General features: G+C 51.5%; 1 protein-coding gene across 2 annotated transcripts in view; it reads right to left on the bottom strand.

Moving 5' to 3' along the window:
* CSMD2 (CUB and Sushi multiple domains 2) overlaps window positions 1-13,653 on the bottom strand; it is a 604,641-nt gene that overhangs the window by 434,446 nt on the left and 156,542 nt on the right. The gene's annotated exons all lie outside the window — the stretch shown is intronic.

The raw sequence follows: 13,653 nt of genomic DNA, 5'->3' as shown, positions 1-13,653 counted from the left end.
TGGCCCTCCCGGTCACCTCTACGCAGCAAGCTTCCCCTCAGTGAACCTCTGGAGCGCGAATCCAAGTCCTTCAGGATGGAGTTAGAGTTCTCACCACTCTTGACCTTGACCTTCCCCTTGACCAGGGCGCTCAGGCCCCTGCTTCCTGCTTCCCACAGAAGCCCTCCTGGGACCAGGCCTAATAAAAACCTCTGGCTTATGGTGCTGTGTCTGACCTGATTTGTGAGGCCTCATCAGAGCCTGTCATCCCTGGCTTTATCGCCGTCGGGCTTTGAAATTGTGCCAGAGGACAAATGCCTCCCATCTCATTGCCATAAACAGTCTTCAGGGGCAGGGGAAGGGTTCTTGTGGAAGGGTCCTCTCGGGTGCAGGGAGCTGGCTCCTGGTTTTCATCTTGCGCCAGCCAAGGCCGGGGAGTAAGGGCGATGGTAAAGCAGGCCCCTGTGCTGATGCTGGGTGCTCTCAGAAAGTGCCTCGTAACTGCGGTCCTTGCTCTCAGGGATTCTCATCTAATGTTACACCAACATGAAACATCTAGGCACACCAACCCTCCAAAAACACTTCCTGTTCGCCAATTTATTAAACGTGGGCAGGAACAGCTACAAAACTTGCAGGGCCAAGTGCAAACAGGGCCACTTGTTCAAGGAATGGTTAAGAATTTCCAGAGAGCAGCAGCAGAGCATGAAACCAGGCATGGGGCCCTTGGCAACTTCTGTGACTGCAGAGGTCGTACACCCACGCAGCAGCCCTGAATGCACAAAGCTACATACAAGGCACATCCTCTCCAAGAACCATGGAGCAACAGAACGAAGGTTGGGCTGAAGGAACAGAGAGGACAGGCCTCGCGTTCAGGAGTTCACAGTCTCCTGGAGGATGCAGAGAGTGGAGAAGTCAGCAGGTGAGTGCAGCACAGAGTGATGGGCCCAATGGCCGAGGCATGACGGGAAGTGGCTTGAACTCCATGGAAGTAGTTATTCTGCTGTGCGGAGGCAAAAGGGGAGCGCAGGGATGGCTTCCAGGAAGAAATGGTGCAAGATCTGAATTTCATAGGACAGGAAACCTACGAGGGTCTTTGAACTCCCAGGGAGTCCCTTGGTCCATGAAGTTGGGCTTCATCTTGATCCCCAATTCCAGCCAGCCCACTAGCAGTGAAGCCTTCTAGACTGCAATTCTAGGCCAACCTTGGTCCCATCTGCACATCCCTAACCACAGCCATGGAAGTTTCCTGCCCTTATGGCAGCAAATCCTTGAAGGCCATGTCTACATAAAGCAAATTTGGGCCCAGGCCATAATTCCTAATTCTTAGGCTAAGGCTTAAGAATCGCACGTGCTGGGAGCCTGGCATGCGAGGGAGAAACTCAGCTAGTGAGGAAACCTAGCTGACCACTCAACATCTTTGGTTCTATGGGGTTCTGTTCTTGGGCTTATGCAGCCACTCCTGCCAAGTGATGAAAATCTTTATTTTATTGTGAAAAATCATTTCCCAAAATAGAGCCAACTGCCCGGGGTGGTAATGGAAGTGAAAAGGAAGTGAGGGAGTCTAAGGAAGTCATGGTTTTAGCTAGAAAATAGAAGCTGTGGGTGAATGAAGGAGTGGATGTTGAATTTGAGGGTGGCTCTGATTTGCGAGTGTTTGAAAACAAGAAAAAGATGATTTATGAAATCATTCAGCAAGTGCTTCAGCCGGGGCAAAAATTGCTCATTGAGTGGGAATGAACACTTGGGTGACAGCTAAAAAGGCGGCTGAGTGTTGCGAGGATTTGCCCAGGGAACCCACGACTCTCCATGGAGATGCACTTGGGATACAGCTGGGGGCCCCAGAGATATTTCCATAAAGCGCCAGGTGGTAGGGGCAGTAGTGTGGCTGCCAAACTGACCTTTAAGCACAAGGAAAGGTCTAAACATTTTGCAAGGTGTTTTCCCTTGCCCGCAAGAAGTTAATAGGGGTGCGGCATTATTACTCAACATGATCCCATTTCGGGTCAGAAGCTTTACTTAAACTCCCCATGAATGTTAGTCAACTAATGATACGAGGCAACGTGGAGGGAAATTTACTGTGGTGGAGAATGGATTTTAATATTTTATAAATGGCTTTGGTCTTATACTTATGGACTCATTAAAGGTCTGAAGAAGTCACCAAAATACTTTTTTCCAGTATGCAGTTCACTGATTTTTTAATAGGGGAAATAGTCTATAAAGATATTTAAGGATTGGGGAATGTCAAGTTCTTAGAATATACCCTACTAGAATTTCAAGGGTCTACACACAGGTACACACACGCGGCCTAGTGTGAACATACACAGGTACGCTCTTGCTTGATCACCCAGCACACCTGCACTCATAAGTGCACCCAGGCTCAAGTGTGCACACCCCCCTTCCCTGCACCACATAGATATCTCTATCAGCTTCTTTCTCTTTTGATGGTGATCCCACCTCCTCCTCTCTCTACTCCCCAGGTCAAATCCTAGCCAAAGGTCCATAGAAATCACTCAACGGGGTGTTCTAGAGGTATCATGAGGAAAATGCACCAACTCTTTGTGACCAGCCCCCCTCCCAGGGTGCTAACCAGGAAGTCAAGGCTTCCATGTTGGAGAGAAATGCCCCATAGGGCCTGCCCAAGGAGATCAGGGCCAACTGGTTCGAAGTAACCCAATGCAATTGCTTCAGTTGGGGTAATGGGTCCCTGAGAAGACCCCAGGTAATACTCGCTGCTTCACACCTGTTGTATTTTCAGACCTCCAGTCTGTGAAGAAGGACCTCGGTGGAGCAGTATGAGCCTCAAGATAGAAGAAGGACGGCCAGTTTGAAGGGCTCTATCCTCTAGGGAAACAGAAACTCAGAAGGACATCAAGTCTTCCTTGGATGGTTTCCTGCGAGGAGGTCAGAAACCACAAGGGAAAGACCACCCCTGTTGGAGCATTCTTAGATGCTAGAGCATGGGAACCACCCATATCTGTTATTTTTTCAACGCCTGGCCAATGGTCATAAGCAAGGTAAATTTGATGGGACATGTTCTTAGTGCACCTAGGCTGGTCTGGCAACTAGATGCTCTCCAGCTATTCAGTTAATAGTCTTTGCTAAACTTTCCCTTAGGTTGATGCAAAAAATCAGAGCAGATGCAAGTGAGAGAGAGGTTGAGTTGCTCTGCATTCTCTCTTCATTCTGTGGCCACCATAATAGACAGTGGGAGGGGGACTAGATGGGGAACTGGAAACCTTAGATTCAAGGTCCAGCCATGCAACTAGTTAGCAAGGTCACTTGACCACTCAGAGCTCAGCCTCCTTGTTTCTAGAATGGGCACTGTAATCCCTGCCCTGACCATTGTTGTTTTCAAGATCCAGTGGGTAGTGGACATAAAAGTGTTCGGGACACGATAAATTCCAATGCACGTGTGAGGGGTTACTACCCAGCAGTGGGCTGGCACTTCTTCCTGCTTCCACATAATTGTCAATTCCTTTCATATTTGTTGAGGGCAGGTCCTTATCTCCCTTCTGTAGTGGAGAGGACATTTCTGGCTTCTTCTCTACCCCCTTATTTGTTCCTCCTCAAGAAAAGAGGAGTAGCACAACTGATTATTGAGAGCCTAAGATCCACCGGGCCATATTTTAAATAGCAAAAGGGCTGACTCTTGTATTTTGCTCAGATTTAATCCGCCTTCTAGCAGGAAGTATTCCATCATCTCCTGGTCCAACTTTTCTATGTGTGGCCAGGTGGGTAAATCTGGTCAGCCTCACCCCTTGGGCTTCCTGTCCTCTCTTTGGGAGGAGGAGGGGCAGCCCCATCTTATTCTCCAATCTAATCCCATCAAGGTCCCACGCTTTGGGGAGCTTGTCCAGAAAGGAATAAAGCTGGTTCTTTGATTCCTATTTGGTGAGTTATCTTTGCATCTCTTCTTTCTTTGACTTAGAATTCAAATGAGAAAGTGGTGTAGTAAGTCCCCTGACCTCTTGTTATTCATCTTTAGAGTTTTTCACAAATCCCAGATGGCTGTTGAACCCCAAGGTGACCCCCCAAAATTCCCTGCCTTCTGATGTTTGTACCTTTGTGTAATCCCATCCCCTTAAGTGTGGGTGGGGCTGTGACTTGATTCTAACCAATAGAACATGGCAAAGGTGATGGGCTGTCACTCTCAGGATTATGTCACATTATGTAAGACTCCATCCTAGCAGACTGGAGAAAGACTCCTTGCAGGCTTCATGGACTAAGTGAGTGACCATACTGGGGAATGCATGTGACAAGGAATGGAAGGTGGCATCTAGGACCCAAGGGCTTCCTCCAGAACCTGAGGGTGGCATCCAGCTGACATCCAGCAGAAAGCTGAGGGTCCTCAGTAACAGAGCTGAAAGGACACAAATTCTGCCAGCAGCCTGAATGAGCTTGGAAGGGGATTCCTCCTCAGTTGAGCCTCCAGATGAGAACGCAGCCCAGCCAACACTTGACTGCAGCCCATGAGACCCTGAGCAGAAGATCCAGCTAGCCTATGCCCCGACTCCTGACCCACAGAAACTGTGAGATAATAACTGTGTGTTGTTTTAGAGTGCTAAGTTTGTGATAAGTTTACAATTGTGATCATTGATAATTGTGATAATAACCTCTATACCCATTTTTTGCTGGGACTTTACCATCCTGAGGCTACTTTCTTAGGCCTCTGCTAACCCCCAGCCTTCTTGGTTGCGTGTCCCTCTTGGCATGCTCTGCACATGTCCTGTGTGTTTTCTAGCTCCCTGGAGAAGGCTCTGTAAGGCACTCCCATCATCATTCACTTAAAGGTGATAATTGAAACTGTGGGAGTCGGTGAGATCATAAGAGAAAGAGCCTGGTGAGAGAAGAACAGAACGAGGACCAAACCCCGGGGAATGCTCACACTTAGGGGTGGCTGGTCTGAATTGAGATGTGCTGTAAGTGTAAAATATGTGTCCAATTGCAGGGACTTAGTATGAAAAGAAGAAGGTAAAAATATCTCATTATATTTTACCCTAGCTACACATTTAAAGAATAATATTTTGGAAGTGTTAGGTTAAATAAAATATATGATTAGATTTAATTCACCTGTTTCTTTTTACTCTTTCAATATTGCTAGTAGAAATTTAAAATTACATATACGGCTCACATTTGAGGCTTAGATTGTATTTCTACTAGACAGACCTATAGAAAGGTAGATAGAGAGATAGAAAGATAGATAGATAGATAGATAGATAGACAGACAGATAGATATTTTGGAATTCTTTATGGAACATTTACTGGTGGCAGACGCTGCGCTGACTAAGGACACTGCGCCATCTGATCCTTGTTGTGACGCTGTAAATTAGGTATTATTATTTCCATTTTACAAACGAGAAAATTGAGGTTCTGAGAAGTTAAGCAACTTTCCCAAGATCACACTAGGAATTCACAAAGAGGCAGAAATTCAAAGCCAGGTCTATCAGACTCGAAAGCTTGTGCTGGTAACCACCATTCTCTGCTGGCTCCTTAGATGAATGACTGAGTGAATGAGTGTGTATGTTTTCGATGGCGATGAAAGGTGGAATGATTTCAGGTCTTCCACCAGGCTCTCTAGGCAAAGGCAGACCCCACTGTGAAGATGGACCCGCAGCACTCACACCTCCCTCCCTCCCACCCCTCCCCATGTGAGGCTGCCACACACCCTCCCTCGGGAATCCCTGTGTCTGCAGTCATTGATCCAACCATCATTCCAGAGCTCCCCCCTCGTCTCCACTCCAGTCAAGGGAGGCCAGCTTTGCAGAATCACAAGGTGGCATTCGATGGCACCCGAGACTGAGCTCAGATTGGCACTTGGGAGCAGGCATTCCTACAGAAGCTCTGCTGGCACACTCCACTCCCCGCCCTGCCTGGCAGAGAAGAGCAGGTATCCGCTCCACAGAGCAGCCCTGCCTGCCAGCCTAGACCTTCCCAGGAGGGATGTGGCTTCCCCCGAGGCTCTTCTCTGCCTGCAGAGACTGAGCCTATACCTGCAGAAACAGGACTGGGCCTCTGGGCAGGTGGACCCTTATGTGAGACCCCTTGCTCTCTCCTGCCTCCCTGAGACTCAGAGCAGGGACGTGACATGCCAGGCCACTTAACTGGCAAGCGGCAAACTGGATTCTAATCCAGATCTGTTTAACTCCAAAATGCGTCTTCTTTTTTCCATAACCCATGCTGCCTCCTTCCTGAACTTACCATCTGCATCCTTGCTTAATTCTCCAAGCCTCAGTTTCCTCGTCAGTAAAACCAGAATGATAGTAATGGGGCTGCTGGGAGGATTAATTGGGATAATGCGTGTAAGGAATTGAGCACAGTGTGTGGCACCACATAAACACCCTGTAAATGAGCACAAGTGTCATTATCAGAATCATTATCATTATCATTATGGCAGCCCTTGTGGTGTCAGAGGGGACTGTTCGGAAGTCGCTGGCAGTTGAGGATCTCCTTCTTGGCTCCTGGCACGGCCAAGGACACCTTCCCGGAGAGCATGACTTGACATTAACATGCGGTAGATGATCATCTGCGTCTGTCCTCCCTGGAGGCCCCGCCCGGCCACGTCAGCGGTGACCTCCAGAGTCCCCAGGGCCCTGTGTGCGTGGGTAAGCCAGCAAAAGTGGCCTCATGGACGTGGACACTCACGACCTGTCTTCCTCCAACCCCGTGGACGCAGCAGCGGCCGAGCCAGCCCTGACGCTGCTCCCAGATGGGCAGGTCCGCAGGGCCCTGGAAGCAGCACCCTGTCTTGGGCCTTTCTCCTGATCCCCATCACTTCAGCTTTTGTGTGACACCAGACGGATTCCGATGTCCCTTCTGCTGTGTGCGTGAGCGAGAGCAGAGCCAACAGCTTTCAAGCTGCTCCAGGAGACACATCGTGCACAATGTGGACCGAGCTACGGTTTTCCCGTGGAGCCCAGTGGGGAGGAGGCCCATTGCCCCTTTGCCTTTCCCACAGCTTTGGGAAGGCCAGGTGGGACTGTTCAACCCCCTCAGCAGGACAGGTGGGCGTCTGCTCTGGGAGATGAGTGAGGGAGAGCGTGACTGAGCAGCCCAATTCCCCCCCTCCTCACCCTCTGGCCTGGCTCCTCAGAGGGCTGACAATCAGACCTGTTCCTGGAGGACTTCCGAAGATGCCAAGGGTCTGTTGTTCACAGAGATGCTGAGGACTTTTCTCCAGAGGATTTGGGTGGGTTAGAGGCAGCACAACTGACCAAATGAGTCACAGCTTGATACTTCTATCAACCCGGAGACCAATAATTATAATACTTATATTTACATCACTGGCACTCGCTAAGGAATCTGGTCTGTCTAGGACCACATGCTGCTTAGGAGGTAAAGCATTTTAAAGTTCCTGATGGCCACTCTTAGGGTTTGGCAACACAGTATGGACAAGCCTCACAGCTGGAAGGCTAAAAGAATCTCCATTCAGGCTTCTTCCTCGAAGACCCAGAAGAAAGCCAAGGTTCAGAAAGGTTAAGCCATCTGTCTAAGGTTGCACAGCTGTAAGTCAATCTTGGCCTCTGACCCCAAGTCCCAGCTCCCAGCTACCCATCCTGACCCAGGCCCTGTCTGCCTCTAACTGCCTCTTCAACTAGATGCAAGGCCCTGTCCAGCCAGAATCCAGCCCTTCTGGGCCCACCGTGGCCACACTGTCTGCCTTTGGATGCTCTGGGCCTAGTGCCTGGCACGCTGGCATGGCCCCAACCTTTACACGCAAGGGCACCAACACATTTCTGCAGCAGGAAGGAGAACTCTCAATGCCAGGCAGTAAGCAGACCCAGAGGAGGAAGCAGAACAGCCAGCAGGAGGGGGACATTCCTTCCCACTAGGAGGCCCAGGGGGCTTCCTGGCAAAGGAGGTGGGATCTGAAATGGCCTGTGGTCAGCAAGGAGGCTGATGTGCCTCCTTATTCACTCATTCTTTCAGGCATTCATGCACTCTGGAACTGCCCCAGGCTCTGCAGGCCCTGAGGGTCCTGGGTTGATGTTCCTGTCCCCAGGGGCTCCCAGGTCATTGGAGGAGGCAGCCCTGTGAGACGCGCAGTGAGGAAGGGAGCTGCAGGAAGACGACTCCCCTCTCCCCCTCAGCCACAGTCCTTTCTCCACTGCCTGTCACCTGCAGGGACCTGCGCTCAGGGCTCAAGGGGGCCTTAGAGGAAGGGCTGTGCACTCTGCCCCTTTGGACTTAGGATCTGTCTGGGGAGACGGGACTCCCACCCAGGAAGGGCCTGAGCCCCCATGGCGCCAGAGCAGGGGACAGTGCACCAGGCAGAAGTACCCAGCACAAGGTCCCCTCTAGTTCAGAAGGCAGTCGAGGGTAGTGACCAGGACAGACCTCAAGGAAAAGGCTGGGTCTTTATAGGAAAGACTTGGACAAGCTGAGGGGAGCAAAGAGAGTCAAGGAATGGCTCAGAAAATGGGCCGCTGTGGTTTTTGCCCAGAACTGCCCAGTGCTCACGCACACGGCCACCCCGGCTGCTTCCCCTCCCGTGCCCCAGCCCCTGCGCGGCGCCTGGAGTTGACAGCCAAGGCTGGGACGCTGTAAACATATATCATTCATTTGCCTACCTTAAGGGCGGCTTGCAAGTCTTTCTTTGCGTGTTTTCATCAAGAAGTAATCTTTACAACCACAAAAAAACGTCCCATAACATTTCTCTCCCTTGGCAAACATGCCCCATACAGCAAAGGCTCAAATATACAACGCGGAGGCTCGGGGGGACGGGTGTTGGCCATGGCTTTACAGCAGCCTGCGAGAGCTGTCTGAGGGTCACGTGGGCTCACACAAATCTCATGTCGCTCCAGACACTGATAACCCAGCGTGCAGAAGAGATTCCTCCCACCCTTGGCTCATTCCGCCCTTCTCTGGAAACGCGTTTCTGGGCCAGGCACTGCGCCAGGCACTAAGGACACAGATGAGCAAGTCAGGCTGCTTGTCCCCAAGGAGCTGGTTTCACTGTGTGCTGTTCTAAGTGCTTTGTATGTTGTAACTCATTTAATCCTCGCAAAAGCTCCAGAGGTGCTGTGACTGTCCCCATTTTACAGATGAGGAGACTGACACCCAGGGAAGCTTAAGTAACTTGCTCAAGGTCACTGCTGGTCAGTGGCAGAGACACTGTGCTTGCATGTTCCCTCCCCTGGACTGGGAGCATCCCAAGGTCAGGGCTGAACATTGCTCGTCTTGGCACAGGGCTCAGCCCTCAGGAAAATACTGGCAAATTGATGAGCACGAACCTGAGAACCACAGGCCCATCGCAGAACCCAGCTCCTACATTGCCCAGTGAAGCCGCCAAGTCCCAGGGAGCGGGAGGAGATTCTCTAAGGAGTGACCTTCTTAGGACTGGGGCCTCCTGGCCCCTCCCACACTAGCACATTTGCATGTTTGCACACTTTTTATCTGTGAGTGTCCCTCATAAGCTAAAGGAGGAGGGCACTCTCTGGACGGAGCAGTTGCCGTGAGCCAGACACGATGCCAGGTGCCTGATGTGTTCACCCAGTTCACGTCTCAAGGGAGAAGGGCGCTGGACCGACCCAGCTCAGGGGATTCTGAAGCCAGGTGCTTTCCAGTGCGTGGAGCTCCACTCAGCCCGCCCAGCCCCTGGCGGGGCAAGCTCCACCCTTCCATTCAGGAGCCTGGCACCTGCCCGGGTGCAGGAAGGAGGGGAGAGAGGGGTCACTGCGTCTGTCTGGAGTCCATCCCCATCGCAGAGGGCCTGGCTTCCTAAGGCACCCAGCTCACACCCAGACTCATTCTGCAAGGTGCAATGGATCCAGGGATGCCTTTCATATGGATGGGAATCCACTTACTGTCTATACTAAGGGCTCCTGGTTTTAGGGTCATGCACCCAACAGCACTGTTGTCTATCCCTCTCTATTCTCCTTGTCAAGTTTTCTTCTTCATGGCACATACAGCCACCAAACACGATATTGATGTGCTCGTTCATGTATTTACTTTCTGTCTCCTGGATTACAGGGTAAAGAGACTGCAATACCCCAGCGTCTAGAACAGTGCCAGGTACATAGTAATTGCTCAATAAATGTTTTCTTTTTTTAAATAAACAAATGGATCCTTTGAGAATTTGAAGAAATTCAATAGATCTATGGATCCTCCTCCTCCCAAGTGTACACACAGACACACACACACTCACACACACACACAAAATGCTGCATAAATACCCGAAGTCCATGGGTTAGGGAATTCCCCACAATGTCTGGTCATCCAGGTTCCTTCCCTGATATAACTCCTGGCAGCCAAAATCTGGTTTGCTCTAAGCAGAGGCGATGCCACACAGGTGCCATCTGTGGGTCTCCCCTCCTGAATCGGGCAAGGACATTTGGAAGCAATTTGAATGTTCTCTCAATGCTCCCTGTCACCCCCGTGAATGCTCTCTCCACGCCTGGCCGTGGCCCTGCCTGGGGGACGCCAGAGTGAGTCTGAGCTCTGCTTCCCTCCTGATAGGGAGAAGCCTGGCTGGTGGAACTGATGTCTTCTCCGCTCCCTCTAAGCATGGCTAATGAGTATGTTTGACCTCACACGCTCACCCCAGCAGCTCCGCAAATGTCACTCAAGATCCCTCCTGACATCCAAATGCAGAGGGCACAGTATTTTAAATTAAAAGTTATATCCTCACACGGTTCATTTCTCTACTCTTTCAAAAGCAACTTGCTGATAATTCTGGGCCTTTTGATGCTGAGCCAAGGGACCAGGGTCGCCCTCTCACCTGAGTAGAATGTACTGATTTAACTTTCAGGGGAAGCTCAGGATGGGCACAGGGCAGGGTTTCCATTGGCCGTGGTGAGGCCCAGAACAAAAGCAGATCTGTCCTGGCCAAGGGCTGTGACTGGGGCGTGGAGACACACGTGGGGGCAGGGGGCAGGAGATGATTGAGGGCATGGTGACATGGATCCAAATGGAGGGGCTGGTGAAAGGGGGTCTCAGGACCCACCAGGGGATCCCCCATGTCAGGTATGGTCTTATCCCTGCAATACATCTCTGGGGACCTGGCCTCTGGCCTCATTTCTGCTCTGGCTCTAATACCACCTTCACAGCTCTGTCTGAGCCAGACACTCATCCTGACCCAGGCAGCTGATGGCGTCTACTCCAGGCTCAGAGCAGGGCGGAGGGATGGAGGCATCACTGCTGGAGCATGATGTGAGTGGCCCAGGAAGGCTGTCTTGCTCCCCAATCCCTCTCCCACTGCCCCATCATCATGCCTGTAGCTCCACCACTGTAGATCCTTTCTGTTGATGAGGCCTCTGCCTCTGCCATAATGTGACACTGGGCAGCTGTGAACTGCTCTGACCCTCATTTATAAGATGAGGACACTGATATCCACCTCTTTGAGTTGATTTAAAAATTAGATGAAGTAATCCACGCAAAGTTCCTAGCATCGTCCTTGGCACGTAAAAGGTGTTCAATTGACATTGGCTCTTTTAATCCCTCCCTTTACCTTCTTCAAGTGTCCCTGAGTTCAGAGCTTTCCCAGCAAAGAAGTGGCAGCTGATGGGATGGGGGGAGAGGGGGCAGGGGAAACAGGAGAGAAATCAGTTCCTAGCCGAAGCCATTATTGGAGGAAAGAGTAAGAGAGGGAGAAAGGTAGGTAAGGAAGTGAGTTAGGCGTTCAGAGGGAAGGAGTTAGGAAGTTAGTGTGAAAGGAGGGAAGAGAACGCTTCCACCTCCGCTGGGCCAGGCACTGTCCAGGGTGCTGGGGGTGGAGAGATAGGCAGGAAGGACTCGGCCCATAAGAGTCCAGTCTGGTAACAGGGGTGGATGGTGAGCAGGCAGATCAGCAAACAGGCCCAGTGAGTGTGGGGCAGTGAGTGACGACTGGGGAAGGACAGGATCCTGTGGAAACAGGAGATGCAACCAGCAATGTTCAAAGACACCCCATCCATCACCCAGCAGACTCCTCCATCAGTCCCTCCATTGGGGCCACGGCTCTAAAGTCTCCCCTGCTTAGCTCTCAGGGACACGCTGTTGTCTAGAATCCAAACCCTCACCACAACCCACCAGAACCCCTGATCAAGCCTCCACTGACCCCTAAGTCCCCTCCTGTCCCCCATGTGGTAACAGGATGACTGAACTTCTAGAGCTCTGCCCAGCCTCCAGACCTTGCTCCCGCCGTCTCTTCTGCCTGAAATGTGCTTCCCCAACCCAACCCTTCAACACAGCTGACCCTGTGGAATAAGAGCTCAAGGAACAGAATCTATTACAGTGGGACTGAAGGCAGACATCCCTCCTCCCCACAGCCAACCTCTCAGACTGGGTTTGGGGCTCCTCCCTCTGCTGTGTCTCCTCCTCTGGGCTCCCCCAGCACTCCCATCACCTGCCATTTATCCCACGGCAGGTGATTTCCTGGTCCATCTCCCGAGCCGTGTCTCATTCACCATCGTACCTGCTGCATCTGTGCCTAGGGGCGCACAGTGGGGGCTCAAGAAAGGTTTGTTCCTGATGAGCACTGGCCAGGCTCCAGGGCAGGTAAAGCAGGTATGGGCCTTGGCCTCGTGGGGCCTCTAGTCTAGTGAGAAGACAGACGTTAGTCAAATAAAAATATTAATTAATAATAATTATAAGTGATGAAAACAGATTCTGGGAGCCATGGGAATGAGCAGCAGGGGGATTGTATCTAGTCTTGGGGGTCTTGAGGGCATCTCTGAGGATGTGACCTTTGAGCTCTCTGCAGGACAAGGGGAGGTTAAAGAGAAGGCGGTGGCAGAGGAACAGCATTCAGGTGAGAGAACAGCACTGCCAAGGCCCTGAGGAGGCATGGTGCGTTCTAGGAATGTAAGGAAGGCCAGTGTGGCTGGGACTCAGAGAGCAGAGGGAGCTTGGTGAGAGTGCAGGCCGCGAGGTGAGCACAGCCCCGGCCTGAGGGACCTTACAGGCCACATCTGGCTTTTGGTCTTGATTCTGAGTCCAGGACTTCGTGGGAGCTGGTGCTGCCCTCATATTTGACCTGGGGAGGCACCTCATGCCAGAGCTTTGGGTGATTTGTAGTGGGGAGGTTGCCTGATGTGAAGTAGGCCCAGCTAGCAGCTGAAGGATGGAGATCAGATCCCTAGGGAAGGGCCTGGTGAGAGCTCACAGGGTATTAGAACCCGGGCAAGCAGGCCGGAGTTTAGAAGAGACCTTTACCCCTGGCCAGAAACCAGGTGAATCAATTAGTCCAGAAACAAAGACTGAGATCACATGCAGGGCCATGCAGCAGGGAGAGGGACGGCCTGGGTCCCCCCACCACACACACACACACACACAACACACGCACACACTAGCATTTATTAACAGGGCATCTGGCTGAGAGCAACTCAGCCAGTCCACGGTCTGGTGGCTTGGAGCCCGCTTAGCCAGCCTGCGATGCCGTGAACAGGGCTGTCCTGAGACCAGGTTGGGCTGAAGACTGGACCACTTTAGAAGCTGCAAGCCCAGCCACCTGGATGGGGACCAGCAAGCCTTGCCCCACTGACCAGGCTCGAATTTGAGCCCCTGCTCTGTCCTAACCAACAGGGCTTTTACTTCTCTTTTTTGAACCTTATACCACTTGCTGGTTTTTGTTAGGACATAAAAGGATATCAACATTAAATTAGGAAAAATCACAGTAGCTTCTACAACCTACTAAAATAGTCAACAGAAGAGCGGAAGGGGCTGGTGTGGGGCAGACTCGATTCCCACTGAGGGCAG

The sequence above is a fragment of the Ceratotherium simum genome, chromosome 22 (genome assembly GCF_057802395.1).
Source record: "Ceratotherium simum simum isolate JZ-2026a chromosome 22, ASM5780239v1, whole genome shotgun sequence".
Taxonomy (NCBI): Eukaryota; Metazoa; Chordata; class Mammalia; order Perissodactyla; family Rhinocerotidae; genus Ceratotherium; species Ceratotherium simum.
The sequence above is the reverse complement of the archived record's forward strand: the minus strand, read 5'-3'. Positions and strand labels throughout refer to the sequence as shown.